The sequence below is a fragment of the Lynx canadensis genome, chromosome D1 (assembly GCF_007474595.2).
Source record: "Lynx canadensis isolate LIC74 chromosome D1, mLynCan4.pri.v2, whole genome shotgun sequence".
In the NCBI taxonomy this organism is placed as follows: domain Eukaryota; kingdom Metazoa; phylum Chordata; class Mammalia; order Carnivora; family Felidae; genus Lynx; species Lynx canadensis.
In genome coordinates, this window is record NC_044312.2 from 65,468,359 (window position 1) to 65,487,483 (window position 19,125).

At 41.0% G+C, this 19,125-nt stretch overlaps 1 protein-coding gene across 2 annotated transcripts in view; it reads right to left on the reverse strand.

Annotated features, from left to right (window-relative positions):
* Positions 1 to 18,585, reverse strand: part of STK33 (serine/threonine kinase 33) — a 167,549-nt gene extending 148,964 nt beyond the window's left edge. The window contains exon 1 of one of the 2 annotated variants that reach the window (XM_030333370.1): positions 18,406 to 18,585. The gene's annotated coding sequence lies outside the window, so the exon portion shown is untranslated. Of the gene's footprint in view, positions 1 to 15,146; positions 15,233 to 18,405 lie in introns of those variants that run through there. The other variant, XM_030333371.1, reaches the window with a different exon arrangement.
* Between the last annotated feature and the right edge of the window lie 540 nt (positions 18,586 to 19,125).

Consider the following 19,125-nt stretch of genomic DNA (forward strand, 5'->3'; position numbering starts at 1 on the left):
GTGTAAAATGAGTGAAATTTTATTTGTATAGAATATACTGCGTGTATGTTATATATGTATATTCTTATATACCTAAGTTACAGTTACACACACATGCATACAGAACATCTCTGAAAGGATTCTTACTTTAGGGAAATGAGTATAAAGAGGGCAGGGACAGAAGAAAGACTTTTTCACTAGAGACCTTTATATTTTTAAATTATACCAAGTATAAATGTAATCTACTCAAAAAAATAATTAACCTTTAAACTGAAAGCCTATATAGTGTGATAGTTACATGCAGAGGCTCTGTGGATAAGAAGACCTGGGCTTGAGTCCCAGCTCTGCCATTTACCAGTATGACCTTAGGCAGGTTCTCTAAGCCCCAGTTTGTTCACCTATAAAATGGGAGTAATGATAGTTACTGTGAGAATTAAACCAAATCAAGTATATAAATCACTTAGCACAGTTCCTGGAAATTATTATGTCATGTTTTCTTTCAAATGATACTGTGGACTTGGAAATCACAAAGATACAGTCATCACCAATCTCTTTTTCTCTTACTTTCAGTGAGCAAATTTTGCTAGTTCCTCTTTCAAAAAAAAATGACATCCAACCATTTCTGTTCATTTTATAACTACCAGGGATTGGCTTAAACCCCAAGAATCAGCTAAAGAGGTTTAATTTCACAGGCAAGACAATCAGGAGCCATTGCATGTTTGCCACTATCTACAGACTTATGCACATAATCTTTACCAAATACCAAATGCCACTAATTTATATTTGTATTCTTACTTTACCATTTACAAAGTATGTTTGAACACCAGAGTTCAATTCCTAAAATAAGAATTTCAGAAACGGAAGGGCCATTAAAGGACATTCTCATATTCAACAATGGCGAGGCAAGCAGAGAAGATATTTTTATTCTTTTATAGATGAACATTCTTAATCGAAGGGTAATCTATCAAATATGAATGTAAATGATTTTAAAATAATAAAATAAATAATAAGTAAATGAAAGCCAAAGAAGAGGAGTGAATTGCCAAAGGCCGCGTGCTTCATGAGAAAAAAAAAAAATGCCTAGACTTCAGATCATCTCCTTTCACCCACATTCTTACCAGGAAGTCATCAAGTGCACTGTGCTTCCCTCACCTAGAAGGCTTCTACCTATTTAAAACAAGACCTGTTTCCCAGGAGCTATCCTGGATCTGGTAGCCACACGTCTCTCTCTGAATTCCAGCTACTATGGTGGCAAATAACCAGACCCATCCAACTCCCCCCTGAGCATATCTACAAGGATGACGCCCAAGCACTTCAAATGCAACATGTTTATAACAGCAATAATTATCTCACCTTGCTCCTCTTCCACTCTCAATCTCCGCCTAAACTCACTCTTCTCCCTGTTTCTGTGAATAGGTCCCACAGTCCCCCAAGAGACCAAACCACAAATCTAAGAGTCATTCTTCTCTTTGCCCTCTCTCTAAATCTACAAATTCTGCTTCTACTTCTTTTTTTGAAATGAATCTGCTTCTCTTCAGAATGGATATAGACTAGGAGATGGTTGGAGAGGAGGGCTCATGCTTGGTCCCCCATATTGCCAAGAATGGGGAGCAATGATTAAGAGAACTGACCCTGGCCCCAAACTGTCATAGTTCAAATCCCAGCTTAGACACTTACTAGCTATCTGACCTTGGGCATATTACTTAACCTACATTGCAGTTTTATCATCTGTCTGATTGGGATAAAACTAGTAGCCATTCCACTGGATTGTTGTAAAGTATAAGTCAATTTATAATGTAAAGTGCTTAGAATAATGCCTGTACACTTTATAATATGTGCTACTATTTTCAACAGAAATATGATTTTTTTTAATGTCACAAGATATTTGTTCTAACACAGCTTAAAATCCAGACTTTTTTTCAAACAAGCAAAGGAGGAAAAAAATTAGAAAAAGGCAAGCCAAGAAACAGACTCTTAACTAAACAGACTAAATACACTAAATAGACTCTTAACTAAAAAGAACAAACTGGGGGTGCCTGGGTGGCTCAGTCGGTTAAGCGTCTGACTTTGGCTCAGGTCATCATCTTGCAGTTCTCATAGGTTCGAGCCCCGCGTCGGGCTCTGTACTGACAGCTCAGAGCCTGGAGCCTGCTTTGGATTCTGTGTCTCCCTCTCTCTCTGCCCTTCCCCCACTTGTGCTCTTTCTCTGTCTCTCAAAAATAAATAAATGTAAAAAAACCACATTTTTTTTAAAACAACAAACTGATGGTTTCCAGAAGAGAGGTGAGAGGTGGGGAGTAGAACAGGTGATGGGTATTAAGGAGGGCAGGTGCTGCATGGAATTGTTCAATCAATATATTGTACACCTGAAACTAATATTACACGTATGTTAACTAGCTGGAATTTAAATAAAACTTAAAATAAAAAAATACATTTTAAAAATCCAGAAGTTTTTCATCAAGACAGGAAATCAAAACCTAGTCCAAAGTTCAGTTAAGCTGAAACTCCATCTCACCTCAAGTTTTAGTCATGTAACACCTACAACTCCAATGTCTCCTGCTTGGATCACTATACCAGCCTCCAATCAACTGATCTCTTCATCCAGAGCTCTCTTCAGTATATTCACCAAACTGCAACCAAAATGATTTTTCTAAAACGCATATCGAGTCATGCCATCCCCCTACTCAAAGCCCATCCATTACCTCCTCTTAGCTTGAACTGAAGTCTGGATTCCTTAATGAGGCTCACCAAGCCCAGCACAATATGTAAGATATGGTCTTCAGCCCCATTCTTATCCACTCCCTCCCCTTGTACTCTAGGCTCCTGTCAACATTCTTGCAGTCCCTGTGTCTCTCAGGTCCACCCTGACTCTCAAATGTTATTTCCTCTGCTGGAAACACCATGCCCTATACTCTACCTTTTACCTGGATGGTTTCTATCCACCCTTCAGTCTTAATGTAGATGCCACTCCTTTCAAAGACACATCTTCTGGCCCCTAAGTCTGGATTAGGTGCCTTTTGTATGCATCACACAGTCCCATGTACTTTCCCTATCATAGCACCTTTGCAGTTGCCCACTTACCTGTCTGTAACCCCATCACACTATAAGCTCTGTGAAGGTACAGACCACATCGTTCCTTTATCCTAGTGCTCACCACAACGTCTGCCACAGAGTAGGTGCTCTATCAAATATTTGTTAAATAAATTACTTAACATCACAGTTAGGGCTCCATAAGATTTATGCATATTTTATGAACAATGCTAAGTGTAAGGATTTTTTAAAACCAACCAAAGTAAACCAAGTAACTAAAATACTAATAAACACATAAGTTGAAAGTCTCAGGAAAACAGTCAGTATGACACAGAATCTAATCATTATGACGATCCAGTGACCGGGTCAGAATCCTTAAGAAATTGAAAAATGGGCTTCTCGGAAGAAATAGGCGGAAAAAGTTTTCAGTAATGCAGAGGCAAGAAATCATGAACACTAAGAGTTATCCTGCTAAGCCTCTGGAAGCTAAAAAAAAAAAATCTATCATAGAAGATATTTTAAGGATATAAAATAATGCTTCAATCTTCCGGCCAACTATAAGTTCCACCACGCTGAACTGAAAATGCCTGAAATCGATGCCTAAAATCCATGCGGATTAAATGACACTGATTAAACAAAAAAATTAATACTCAATCACACCTCTACCTTCAAAGTCAATGTTCATTTCTCTTATTCTCCCCAGCCCGACCCCCAAAGCATACATAAGCTTCTCTACCCTCCATTCTTGCTGGCACTGTGTCCCTGGTTCTCACAGGGTGCTATCTTGATCACACTCCATCATATTATGTGCATACCTCTGTGCCACCAGCCCGCTCTTGAGGACACTGGTCCTATCATTAACTCATCATCGTATCCTTCAGGTTACACGGTAGGTATCCAGGGTTTGTGAAAAGGAGAGAAAGAGGGAGGAAGGGAAAGAAAGAGAGAGAAAAGTCTGTTTCTGCAAATAAGCCAAAAGGCGGCAGTGAAGGTGGTAGAGAACTCCCATAGATGGAAGGAAAGAGGACAGAAGAAGTGAAATTGCTGAACGTTAACATCCAGGTAACTCAGCAAACTTTTTAAAAGTTATTAATAGGAATTAATAACAGCAACAATGACTTCTCAGTCCCATCCCACTGGCACTCTACAAATAAGCTTATGAAGTAAGGACCTCCGCAGAGAGTTTTTTATATATCCTGTGGAGAAGCACAGAGGCAATAAAAAGGGAGCAGGCAGAAAAGGGAAGAGGGAAAGAAGAAAGCTGTTCTGTGCCCCAGCTTCGTGTCTAAAAAACCACATCAATTCAAATAGTTCAAAAACGGTTGTCTGTGGCCAATATTATTAATAATATTTTGAGAAAGATGCATGAGGATACTTTGCTATTAAGGGGAGAAAAAACATTGGAGATTTTCAACAGAAATTCATTATCATATTTTCATTTAGTTATGGAACTCTAAAATGTTCAGACACAAAGGGATAAATTCATTTGTTCGTTATTTGCATCAGATACCCAAATATTTGAAAAATCATGACTTCGACATTAAATATCACTATTTACACTGCACAGTACTCAGGCTGAAGTTAGAAGAAAAGGTTACCCTCTGGCAGATTTGGATTTAGCACAGTCAGAGGATCTGTTCCTTCCCCAAGACTGCCAAGGCTTTTGCTCCCTAAGGCACTTAAGGACATTCCCCATATTCTCTAATACCAATGGCCTGGGCTGCATAGAAAGAGAGATGTATTCGTACATAATCATAGACTTTGGGCCCTTAGAATGAAACGTATTAAAGAATTCCAAAACTCCTATAAAACTTAAATCTTTATCAATGGGCAAATTCCCCTAGTATGATGACTTTCTTTTTTGTAATACCAAATCAAAGCTTTAACAGCACCCACATTGAGCTTAAGTTCATGCAGGAAATAGACTTCTCTAACGTCTTACCACTTCAGAAGTCTGCTCTGGAAGAGAACCGTCTGTCCCTGGAGAATGAGTCCATTCCAAAGAGAAGATATGTATCTTCTCATAGTTTATTAATTTATCGGCATGATAACTTGCATCAATTTAAAGGCATTTCATCTACAATGAGAAAACTGTTTGAAAGCTAAATGCACTAAATCTTCTTTCATGGGACCTGTAAGTACTTTTTGAACTCTTAGTGGTTTGCACTTAATGCTTTATTCTAAAATCAGATTTAATCATTTCATAAAACCAGTAGTTCTTAAGGAAAATGGATTTCATTTTACCTCTATATCTATTACCCCAGGTCAGAACTGCAATGAATTGTGATGCCCTTTGAAGCCACTGATACTGCACTCAACAATCCAATTAGAAAGTGAGTCTGAAAACACAATTTTCCAAAATGACTATAGTGTTCTCACTTCCTATTCTTAAATATCTAAGATACTAATTAAAAGTCTATACTATTTTATAGATCTTTCTCAAGTAATCTCACCAGTTTTTAATTCCTATTCCCACAAAGGCTCTTTGTTGGCTCTATTTTGAAAACTTAACAGAGCTGAATTCTTTAAAATCAATTTGATAAATAAATGTCAAAATTTAAAAATTTCTTTTTACAAGACTCAGAGGTCTCTAAAGCATATGATATTTTATAACAATAGGAACAGAGGACAAAACTACAAAAGTATAACAACTTTCCATTATACAAAACAGATGTATGTGTATAAGTATATATGTGCACATGGTATATATCCACTTTGTGAATTATCTACAAAGATTTAATGTCAGGCAGTTTTATCTACCAAGCCCCAGAATTCTGTGCTATGGTTCTTCAGGAAAATAAAGTCAATCACATGAATCACTAAAGCAAAACCTAGAATGGAGAAGTAGCCACATTATAGTACCAGGAGTGGGGAGGCAACCACAGAATCCAGGAAATGGAAAGAACACCAAAGGACATCTAGTACCTGGGACTTTTTCATGGAAGATTTGATATATGCTGACATGGACACCACTAAAAGTTTTCCAATAACAGGGATCCCATTCTTTATTTTCCCCCAAAAGCTCATGTCATTGGATACCATGATGGAATGTTTCTCTTCAGACTGAGCCAAAAGTATTTTCCCTATAAATATTCCTACAGGTCATGCTTGGTCTGTCCTTCTATGGATATGCCTAGTCCCTCTTTATTTTTTTTTTTTAATTTTTTAATGTTTATTCAGTAAAAAAAAATTTTTTAATGTTTATTTATTTTTGAGAAAGAGACAGAGTGTGAGTTGGGAAGGGACAGACAGAGAGGGAAACATCGAATCCAAAGCAGGCTCCAGGCTCTGAGCTGTCAGCACAGAGCCTGACGTGGGACTCGAACTCACGAGCTGTGAGATCATGACCTGAACTGAAGTCTGACACCCAACTGACTGAGCCACCCAGGTGCCCCTTATTTTTTTATTTTTTTTAATGTTTGTTTATTTTTGAGAGACAGACAGAGACAGAGACAGAACGTGAGCAAAGGGGAGGCAGAGAGAAAGGGAGACCCAGTATCCAAAGCAAGCTCCAGGCTCTGAGCTGTCAGCACAGAGCCAGATGCAAGGCTTGAACTCACCGACCACAAGATCATGACTTGAGCCAAAATCAGACCCTTAACCAACTGAGCCACCCAGGTGCCCATGTTTACTTATTTTTTAGAGAGAAAGAAAGAGAGAGAGAGAGAGAGAGAGAACAAGTCGGGGAGGGGCAGAGACAGAGGGAGACACAGAATCTGAAGCAGGCTCCAGGCTCTGAGCTGCCAGCACCAGAGCCTGATGCGGGGCTCGAACCCACAAACCATGAGATCATGACCTGAGCCGAAGTCAGATGCTAAACCGACTGAGCCACCCAGTTGCTCCTGCCTACTTCCTCTTTAATAGGTCTCAGTCTTCTGTGAGGCGCCAGGGTGGCTCAGTCAGTTGAGCACCCAACTTTGGTCAGGTCGTGATCTCACGGTTCATGTGTTCAAGCCCCGTGCTGGGCTTGCTGCTATCAGAGCAGAGCCCACTTTGGATCCTCTGTCCCCCTCTCTCTCTGCTGTTCCCCTGCTTGTTCTCTCTCTCTCTCTCTCTCTCTCTCTCTCTCTCTCTCTCTCTCAAAAATAAACATTTTAAAAATTAAAAAAAAAAATAGCTCTCAGTCTTCTAGATATGAAGAAAAAGAGTATGTCTGCTTGTTCCTGTAGGCAAGTCATGTTTTCTACATCCCCGGTACCCTGAGCTATCCCCATGTCATGTAAAGATGCTGCACTCTCCTCTAGATGAAATTCAGCTTGCCAGTATCTGTAATGAAAAAGGGCATCTAGAACTAAAAGTCACATGCTCTACAAATTATGACCAACATTCATTCACTAGGAGACAGATATTTCAGAAAGAGTCAAATCCAAGAACCCTCTACTTCTTAGGGAGCAAGTCTTGACATATAGTATGGAAATGGCTAAATGAACAGAAAATATAAATCAATGCTATCCAAAGACAATGATGAGAAAAGTGGGGGGAGGGTAGTGAAAAAAAAAGTGTCATCAAGCTTTTTGTTCTGAAAGAAGTTACCTACCCTATATATTAGTTCACAACCTAAATTATCTGATATACTGGTAATGCAAATGTAATATGACCAAAGCTTTCTAAATTTGCAATAAGCATAGGTACACAGAGAGTAGTCTTAGTCTTTAAAATAAATTACTTTTAATCTCATCTAAAGAATCAAATGAAATCAAAACACTAGATGTAATTAAGACTGTCTAGTTTCCCTGGAGATTATACCAATCAGACGTGTTCAGCATTCTAGGAATGAAACATTTGATACAATTAAGGAAATCCTATTGAAAAAAATTAGTCTGTAAAACAGAGATAATATGGGACTAAGGAATGGTTTATTAATAACTCATTCAATTCTGGGTATAATAAATACAGCTATTACAACTTCAATTCACTAGTGGCTGAGCTCAAAATGCTAAAACGCTGCCACTCAATCTGCCTCAAGAATCCAGATCTAATCAGTAGAGGCACTGCCTGCTACATTTATTAAATCACAGAATTATTTTAGGCTTAAAAGAATTCAGATTTAAAAAAAAAAAGAAAAAGAAAAAGAAAAAAAAAAAACAAAGCTAGTAAAAGGTAGGGCCAGAATTCCAGACCAAAATCTAGTACCTTGTCCACTCTACTTAAACAACCCTTCGATATTTGAAAACAGCTGTCACACCCTCCCTTCTCCCTTCCCACCCCCTAACCAATCTTCTTTCCAAGGCCAGTTTCTTCAATGATTTAAAATGTAGGGAGGATCTCTGAACAAAGTCCTACACGACTGACCTCTGGAAATTCAGTCGTGTCCTCTCATGTCAGAAAAGCCAGCTTAGACTGTGTCTTGAGGGGATAAGTGAATGGATGGGTGGAGACTGGCTGCCACCAACGAGGCTAAGATTCCTGAGCTTCAGGGCCACTTCTCAATCCCTCAGTTCCTCTGAATAAGGCAAAGCAAGAGAGGCCGGGAGATATAGCTCCGGAGCAGAGTCAGTGAGTGAGTGACTGCGGGAGAAGAGCAGAAGAGAGGCTATAGCTATGCCAACATCAGAAGCGCCGGCTGACAGTACCTCCAGTTCAGGGGCCTTCCCCATGTACCCGGCCCCCCTCCAACAGCCCTCTCCCTACCCAGCTCTCAGCCAACATGGTGGGTCTTTCCCATTACTGACTGAGTCCTGGGGAAAACAGGAAATAGACTCTTCCAGAGAAAGTATACAGACACAGAGGGAGCTCTCCATGAGCTATAACCCCAAAGTAGAGAGGCTAGTAACCTAGATGATATCAAAATGGCCAGATGCTATGTGAAGAGAGCCACCAAGGCAAAAGCCTAAAATAGCAGATACTTGGAAAAAATGCTAAAGACGAAAAACAAAGCAAGGATTTTTTTTTTTTTTTTTAGTTTTTTTTTTCAACGTTTTTTATTTATTTTTGGGACAGAGAGAGACAGAGCATGAACGGGGGAGGGGCAGAGAGAGAGGGAGACACAGAATCGGAAATAGCCTCCAGGCTCTGAGCCATCAGCCCAGAGCCCGACGCGGGGCTCGAACTCACGGACCGCGAGATCGTGACCTGGCTGAAGTCGGACGCTTAACCGACTGCGCCACCCAGGCGCCCCGAAAGCAAGGATTTTTTTAAACCTAGGCTTAGAATGAGAATAAAGCCAAGATAGATGTTAATTCTTAACTACAAATTGTGTTTGTTTTCACCATCAAAACAGACCTTAAATTCAGCCTAGCATAACAGGCTCTTTTTAAGCTGGTGTTACTATGCTATCTAGTTACTGTCTCTGATTATTCCCCTGGGTATCAACTTCCTTAAAGAATACTGTCTCCCACCTCCAGGCCTGCGGGCCTTCTGTCCTCCTGCCTCAGACTCCTTTCCTCTTTGCCTCATCCTTCCTTGACTTGCCCAGGCAGACTGGGGAGTGCTTTCTTCCAACTCCCAGAGCACCTTTGTAGCTTTGTAATTTCTTGGTTTGTAATTTCTTGGTTTACTTCCCTCCACAAGAGACCATGAGCTCAAAGAGTGTATCTCTGTATCCCAAGAATCTACAATAGCGTCTGGCTCATAACTTACCAAGTGAATGAATCAAACGGGAGAAGTGAGGATGCATGAAGTGACAGCCATGCATCAGGCTTTCTGTCATGCATGTCTGTCATCTCTCCTCCACTGACTAATGACACACATGTGGAGAACAGTGCCTGAAGTATGGTAAGTGATCAATACTAACTAAATCCAGTACATAAACATGAAAAGGGCTCTCTGACAGATTCAACAAAATATTTTTTTTTATTTTTTTTAATGTTTCTTTATTTTTGAGAGAGAGAGAGAGAGATAGAGCATGACCAGGGGAGGGGCAGAGAGAGGGAGACACAGAATCTGAAACAGGATCCAGGCTCTGAGCTATCAGCACAGAGCCCAACGCAGGGCTTGAACTCATGAACTCAAATTAGATCATGACCTGAGCCGAAGTCAGACGCTTAACCCACTGACCCACCCAGACGCCCCTCAACAAAGTATTATCGTCATAATATGAAGGTCCCTTCCAACTAACTCTAAGATACTATGGAGTTTTTTTTTTTAAATGTATTTCTACAGATTTATACAAATTTCCCAGAAAATTTGGAAGAGGGAAAGGAAACCAGTGTTTCCTTGGGGGCTCCAAATCTGTTAGGTACTTTACATATGACACTTTGTTTTTCAAAACCATCCTTGGAAATTGGATTACAAAGCCTATTTTATAGATAAAGAAACCCAAGACAGAGATGTAGAGAACCAAAATTTGAACTCGGGTGAGCCTGACCCCAATCCTAAGCTTTTTCCACATTACCACTTGAATCTCTTGGAGGAACCCAAAGCTCCCTTCCTTATCATTCTATTCCAAGGAAAAGGAGTTCTGAAATCAGCCAAGTCTCAATTAGGTCATAACTGCAGAGAAAAGAGCTTTCAATGGGAGGCACAAACAGGTGAAAAGCTCTGTTTGAGTATCACCCCCTTTCACAGGGCTCTTCTGTCCCTCCCATGAGGCTAGAAGGGTAATTTTAGGGCCTTTCTAAAGAAAGGAGGAAGCAACTTCTCCTTGACTCTTCTCCTTTCCCCAGAGGTCAAATGAGAATCAGGCTATAATTCAGAGTAAAGACGGCCAGGAGGCAGCCACATAGGTCCACTTAGAGGCCTTAAGGTAAATTAGAGAGGGAAGCAGGCCTGAAGCTTCTATCACCTACAAGCCAATTCACCAAGCTATAAGCCTACACAGAAAACTGGAGCCAAAGTCCTAGCTTCTAGCTAGCAGTACAGATGCTCCTTTGCCTGGAATGTTCAGTGTGTAGAATGGTGGCATCTAATTGAGATGACAAGAAATCAGCCAAATTCTGTTTCTCCAAAACATGACTCACCAGTTGACAAATAAAGTGAGGTGTACAACAAATGGTGCTGGGACAACTGGATATCCACACACAAAAGAAATGGATCTGGACACCTACCTCACACATATACAAAAATGAACTCAAAATGGATCAAAGACTTAAATGTAAGAGCTAAAACTACAAAAATCCTAAGAGAAAACATATAGGTTAAATCTTTGTGACCTTGAGTTAGGCAACAGTTTTTCAGATAGGACATCTAAAGCCAAACAACCAAAGAAAAAATAGACAAACTAGACTTCAAAAATTAAAAGCTTTTGTTCCTCAAAGGCCACTACCAAGAAAGTAAAAAGACAGTCTACATAATGAGAGAAAATATTTGTAAAATATCTATCTGATAAGGGTCTAGTATTCAGAATATCAGAATATATAAAGAACTCTTGCAACTAAACAATAAAAAGACAATCCAACGGCCCCTGGGTGGCTCAGTCAGTTGAGGGACTGACTCGGCTCAGGTCTTGATCTCATGGTTCATGAGTCCAAGCCCAGCATCGGGCTCTGTGTGGACAGCTCAGAGCCTGGAGCCTGCTTCAGATTCTTTGTCTCCCTCTCTCTCTGTCTCTCTGTCTCTCTCTCTCTCTCAAAAATAAATACTTTAAAAAAAGATAATCCAGGGGTGCCTGGGTGGCTCAGTCTTAGGTTAAGTGTCCGACTTAGGCTCAGGTCATGATCTCATGGTTTGTGGGTTCGGGCCCCACATTGGGCTCTGTGCTGAATGCTTGCTCGGAACCTGGAGCTTGCTTTGGATTCTGTGTCTCCTTCTCTCTCCGCCCCTCCCCCACTCGTGCTCTGTCTCACCCTGTATCTCAAAAATAAATACATGTAATAAAAAAATGTTTAAAGATAATCCAAATAAAAAAAAGCAAAGGATTTAAATACATATTTCTTCAAAGAAGATATACAAATTGCAATAAACACATGAAAAGATTTCAACATCGTTAGTCATCAGGACAATGCAAATCGAAATATAATGACATACCTCTTCACACCTATTAGGATGGCAATAATCAAAAAGACAAGAAACAAGCATTGATGATTATATGGAGACATGAGAACACTTACACATTTCTGGTGGGAATGTAAAATGGTGCAGCCACTTTAGAAAACACTTTGACACTCTTCAAAGAGTTAAACATACAGTTACTGTACAACCAGCATTTTCACTTTCAGGTATATACTCAGGAGAAATGAAAACATATGTTCACATAAAAACTCATATGCAAATATTCATAGCAGCTAGATTCCTGATAGCCCAAACTGGAAACACCACAAATGGCCACCTACTGATGTATACACAAAAGGTGGTATATCTATTTGACGGAATTTTACTTGGTCATCAAAAGGAATGAAGTACTAACACATACTACAATAGAAGCGATTCTGAAAAACATTGTGCTAACTGAGGGAAACCAAATGCAAAAGGCCTCATATTGTATGGCTCCATTTATATAATAGGCAAATCTACAGAGACAGAAGGTAGATTACTGAAGTAGATTAGTGTTTGTCAGGTGCTGGGGGAGGGGAGTTGGAGGTTGACTGCTAATGGATGTGGGATTTCTCTTTTAAGGTGATAAAACCTTCTGGAATTAGATAGTGGTGATGGCTGCAAACCCTAGTGATATCCTAAAAACTTGATTGTACACTTTAAAAGGGTGAATTTTATACTATGTTAATTATATCTCAATAAAAAAGGCACAACTATAAAAAATGAGCTAAGTGTACATATGTACCATCAAAGAGCTATAACAGAAAAGCAATTAAGTTAACTTGAAAAGCACCGCTGTACATTGGTGTTTACTTTCATAATAACAAATATGAAAAGCATTGAATTTTATTGTCATAAACTGAACACCAACATAAAGAAGGTTGAGAGGAAAAATTAATTTGATTTCCGTGAAAAAACGCCCAAGGATAAATATTTGCTTTCTTCCTGGTATCTCAGCTGATTGCAAGCTGAGCTCCCAAGAGCAGATAGAAGAGCTTCTATGTTAGATCTGCTAACCGCAAACAGACTTGAAAGAATTCGGGTATAAGAACCTGAGCCTCAGACGCACTGCCTTTGGTAAATGGTAAATGGTTTCTCTCCCAGCAAGCTCTGTCGCTGCGAGTGAGCATTCCACCACAATAACAACAAAGTAACGGAGTAGAACTTTCAATTACCAGCATCTCAACCTTAAGAGACTGGATGAACATTTTCCATAAGGCTTTTCTTAGATTCCCTGAATGAATATGTGTGAGTCCAAATGACCAATTTTTTCCAAATAAGTACAGCTCATGTGAAGAATACTGAATCACAGGGGCGCTGGGTAGCTCAGTTGCTTAAGTGTCCGACTTCAGCTCAGGTTATGATCTCGCGGTTCTTGAGTTCAAGCCCCACACTGGGCTCTGTGCTGACAGCCCAGAGCTGGAGCCTCCTTCAGATTCTGTGTCTCCCTCTGTCTCTGACCTCCCCTGCTTGTGCTCTCTCTCTCTCTCTCTCAAAAATAAACATTAAAAAAATTTTTTAATTAAAAAAAGAATATTGAATCACAAGCAAACTTTGTACAAGTGAAAACACAGTATTCTAGAACTGTGCCTGGAACATCATATGTACCCAATAAATATTTGTTGGATGAATGTTTATAACAGTTGATAATGTTTACTAAATACTTTAGATCAAAAATTAAGGCAAATGGTAACAGTATTTCTAAATTAACTTATCTTAGCCAATAGAAAGCTCTTTCTTTTTGTAATGTAATAGCACATTCTCACTGGCATTCAAACTGACACATCAATGGCTATTAAGAAAGATAATTAGTCCATTATAAGTAGAAAAGATATTCTGATTAATTATAAAAGTCACTGCCCCTCACTCAATCAATCTTTCTAAAATAGGGGCACCTGGGTGGCTCAGTCAGTTAAGCATCCCACTTCGGTTCAGGTCATGATCTCCCGGTTCATGAGTTCAAGCCCCATATCAGGCTCTGTGCTGATAGCTCAGAGCCTGGAGCCTGCTTCAATTCTGTCTCCCTCTCTCTCTTCCGCTCCCCCACTCACACTCTGTCTCTCTCTCTCTCTCAAAAATAAATAAACAGTTAAAAAATTAAAAATAAATAAACCCTTCTGGAAATAAAAAAACTTCAGGTCAAAAACAAACAAACAAACAACAAACAAACAAACAAAAACTTCGGGTTGACAAAACTGCATGAGTTTGTGAGGTGATTAGTTTCTCATACTCCACAATTCATTTTAGTTAACAAACTAAGAAAGAATATATCAATAAGGCTTAACAGTAAGTTGTCCACTCTTTACATTCTGGAACACTAAGACAGATCCAAGCAAAACACAATTTGCCTCATTGATCCATACTGGAGCTCAGCAGGAAGGAAAATTCTTTTTGAAGCACATCTTGAAACGTACTAATTTACCAGTGCCAGAAGGTCAGCAATTAATATTACATTTTCCTTTTCTTAAGCCTCTTTTAAAAACAGGGAAATCATCTCGCAGTATCTAACAACTGTAAGTGCTTGAAATACCAAATAGGATCATATATAGGACAAAAGAAGTAGAAAGAATCTTCAGAGATCACATCTTCTCCTCTCAGGACATTTCCAAAAGTGTCTAAGGATCTGACTGTACAAGTTCACAAAGCGTGACAGACCCCGTCAGAAAAAGTCTTCTTCAGAGCTCGCTTGGAGCACGTAAGCTCTATCTTCAAGGGGACGTGAAGATGACACGAGGACATCCCTTTGTATCAGCATCTTTTAGATTTTGGTTGGAAATCACACTACTCAACTCTCTTTTACTCACTTCCATTAACTCTTCCTTGATGGGCTGACATCACAAACTAGCATTTTTAAAGAAAATGCAGACAGTTATTTGGTCTCTGCATGGAAAGTACTTTCTAAGCATAAAGGTAATGAATCAAAAAGGAAAAGACTAATAGGTAGAAAACATAGAATTATTTCAATTTCTAGAAATCAAAAACCATCATAAATTAAGCGAAATGGCAATTGTGAGGGGATGGTCCCATATGACAGAGAAGGGTTAATGTCCTTATTCTATCAAGAGTCCGCACAAATCAGTGTCTGGCCAAGACAGTACCCCCAGCATACCCCCTCTTCATCCATACAATAAATTACATTGTCCCTACGAAAAAGAGGTTACAGTTTCTCTCTCCCCCATTTTTCAGAATCATTCCGCCTCCTTCTGCCTCGGTCCTTTGCCTCCTACCTCCTGCAAGCCCTCTTTCTTCCAAGTCCTGTTAGACTGAAGATTCAGGTAAACACACGGTCAGCCTGGTCTTGATTTCAGATTTTCCCCGAGACGCAGCCTCTGAAACACTGCTTTCCACTTTGCTCTGTAGCTTGCGGGCAAGTTACAACTCGCCCCAGGCTCCACGGATACCTATCCAACTAATTCCAGCCAAAGCCCAGCATACTGGCTCCTGCCTGGACTGCGGGAAGCAGAAATCAAACAAACCATTGATTTTTAAAAACTGAGGCTCCAATATAAAAGCCATCATAGAGTCTGTGCAGGTAATTCACAGAAAAGAAATACCTAATAGCTAACAATGAGATTTTTTAATGCTTAAAACCTCAATAATGAAAGATCTGAGTTAAAATGAGGAGGTACTATTTTTATCTGTGAAATTAGCAAAGATTTTTTAAAAATAATAATGCTAACACAGGCATCACAAAACTGATGGTAGGATGGTGAACTGGTATAATCTTTCTGAAGGCGGCCATAAGTTTCAAGAGTAGTCCCAATGATCCTGTGCTTTGATTGCAATTGCATTTTTAGGAACTGATCTTAATCAGTTATCAAAAATCTAGTCAAAAGATTTAAATATAAAGACGTTCATCTCTTCATTTTTGTGCTTGAAATATAAATATCCAACAATAAGTAAATTGCAAATAAATTACAGTTAATACACAATGTGGATTGTAATGAAGCTAATAAAATGATATAATAAGAGCTGACCCTACTATAGCAATGATGAAAGACCATTCACTGTTCTAAGCCAGCAACATGTACAGCCAACCTTTGAACAACACAGGTTTGAACTGTGCGGATCCACTTACACGTGGATCTTTTCCAATATGGTACAATGCTATAGATGTATTTTCTCTCCTTATGATTTTATTAATAACATTTTCTCCAGCTTGCTTTGCTGTAAGAATACAGTATCTAATACATCTAACATACAAAGTATGTGTTGTTTGTGTTATCGGTAAGGCCTCTGATCAACTGTAGGCTATTCGTAGTTACACTTGGGGGAGCCAAAAGCTGTATATGGATTTCCAACTGTGTTGGGGGATCGGTGCCCCTAAACCCCACATTGTCCAAAGGCCAACTCGTATTAACACATGTATTCCTCACAAAAACACAAACAGAACCTGTGAGGTAGGTAGATGCTATAAGCCTCCTCATTTTACCGTTGAGGAATCTCAGGCACAGAGAAGTTAAGTGATTACCTAAAGGTTATGCTGGGACAGACTCCCATGAAATCCTAAAATCCAAAAAGGATTCTCATAAATTTGTAGCAAACTGATTTTTTGGCAAAACTTGACCTGAACTGATGCAAAACTATGTACAGCCTTTATCCCACTTAGAGTGACGTCATCTCACTAAAGAAAAAGTAACGTGTTTGATTACACGGTACTGCCCCAGACCCCACTTAAAAGTGATACAGTATACACACCATGTTGTCTTTCTATAGTCAGACACACTCTCAACTTTAAAACACAGCTAGCCCCACAGGTTTCAAATAAGGAATTGTGGGGGAGCTGAAATTCAAATCCAAGCATCCCATCTGCAGTCTGTGCTGTTAACCACAATGTGGCGTTTTCAGAGACTAATGACACTGGGAAATGCTTGTAAGTCAGACATTCAAGTATTTATCAACTACATCCTATGTGCCAGTCACACAGACAAATAAAATTGCAATTGTGATAAATGCAAGGAGAGAGACGGTGTCAGAAGAGCCTATACCCGAAGGGGGTCTGTCCTAGATGGAGTGGTCAGAGGCAGTTTTCCCAGGGGAAACTATTTGGTCTAAGATGCGAAGGATGAGCAAGAGTTAACCAGACTAAAGAGAAGAGGGAAGAGCATACCTGGCAGGGAGAAGATCACGTGAAAAGGCCCTTAGTAGGAGGGAAAATGGTGACAAAGGACTGAAAAAGAACCAGTGTAATTGGAACACAGAGAACCAGCAGAGCCTAGTGTAAGATCCGGCTGGAGAAGAGGAAGGTGCCACAGGGCCTTATAGGTAGAGTAACCATTTGCCCCAGAATGCTAGGGAACAGTCCCAGTGTAAATAATAGCACTGTCTTTTACTCTCAAAACTATCTTGATCTGGATGTTAAAGTATACAGCCACCCAATTTGTGGGCCATATTAAGAAATTGTATCTTTATCCTAAGAACAAAAAGTCATGATGGATTTTAAGCAGGGGGTGATGGAGGAGAAAAGAGGTATCATAATCAAATTTTAACTTTTAAAAGATTACTCCTGCTGCAGTCCAAAGAACAGATAGGAACATGAACAGGGCAGGATGAATACCTTTGGACTAGTTAAGAGGCTACTATAGGAGACCAGGCAAGAGATAATGGTAGCTTGGTGTAGGGTACCAGTGGTAGGGACCAAAATAAGTGGATGCGTTGACACTGATTTGAGGATAAAATGAACAGATAATCATTGGTTTGATGATAATTTAGAGATGGAAGGGGAGGGAGTGGCAGGTGTGAAGAAGGAGTCCAACATTTCTGGCTTGCAAACAGGAGGGATGATGGTGTGATTCATTGAGATAGAAACGCTAGAGATTTAAATCTCTAGATTTCAATGTTGGGCTAGAGATTTAAATGTGTGAAACGAAATATCTGCATTCGGGTGGTAATGGGAAGGCTGGGGGAGGAGGGGAAGGAGGAGTGCATAATAATACAAGGAGGAAGTTTAGGTTCAAAATGTGTTGGTGTTTCTTTTTCCATTCACAGAGCCCTCCTCCAATGCATGACAACCCTATTTTCTGGTTGGACATTGGAGCTGTTTGGTGGTCGGACCAAAAAGGTCTGTCTTAGCTGGTGCTGTGGGACCAGGAGTATCAAACCACTTGCAGCATGCAAATATCCCTTACGACTAATTCCCAAGTGCTTTACATTCACGGTTCACGAAGCAGTTTCACACACAAGCTCCTTCGAGCCCACAACTTTGTGAGAAATTACAATCTGCATTGACAGATGAGGAAAGAGAGAAGAGTGCTTAAATTTCCTATCCACGTGGCCAGTCAGGGGCTGCTCTAAGGCCATACAAGCTCCTCGGATTGCAACCACTGTGTGCAAGGGACTGCATCAAGTGCTGTAAGAAGTCCCCCAGATTGAGGCCCTACTAGGAGCAAGCGCTAGGAGATTAAAAAAGAGAGAAATGGGGGTGGGGGTAGGGAGCCCGCAAATTCAAATTTTAAGGATGTGTTCTTTTTTCCAAATCACACTTACCCTACAGTAAGTTCACTTTAAACTTCCAAAAGGGGTCAGGTCCCAGGATGGGTGGAGGTGAGAAGGTGGAGCTGAAACTGGGCAGACCGGGATCACCCCGAACACGAGACCCGGGGTATACGAGGTCCCAACGGCTGGGCCCCCGGAGACACTGAGAGGGGAGGCGGGCCCGCCCGCAGCGGGAGGCCCTGCGGCCGGTTTGCCTGCTCGTTGCCACAGCAACGGCCGGGCCCTGGGGCGCGGCGTCTGGGGGGTGGGGAACTCACCAGGCCCCGCGGGCCGGCCGGCCACCCAGGGGCGCGCACCCTCGGCTCTGGGGGTCGCCGAGCCCGGAATTCCGCCCCTGGAGAAACTTTTCGGCCGGCGGCGAGGCCGCGGGGAGGTGGACGGGGGCCGCGCGGGGACACGGCGCGTCTGCTGCAGCGAAGCCCCTTCGCCCCGCGGCTGGGCCGGCGAGGAGGCGCCAGCGGGCCCCGCGAGCAGCCCTCCCCGAGACCGGCCAGAGAACCCTGGCTCGGGGACAGAGAAGCAGCCGCACCTCACACGTAATGAAAGCCCGCTAACAGTGCCATCGCAGTACCGAGGCGACGCCCAGCGGGTATTCCCAGGCAGAGCGCGGGAGGCAGCGGCCAGCCAGTGGCGGCCGGAACTGCACGCATCGCCCGGCGGTGTGTGCGGAGCTGGTCCCCAAACCCGGAAACATGAACCCGTTGTCAGCGC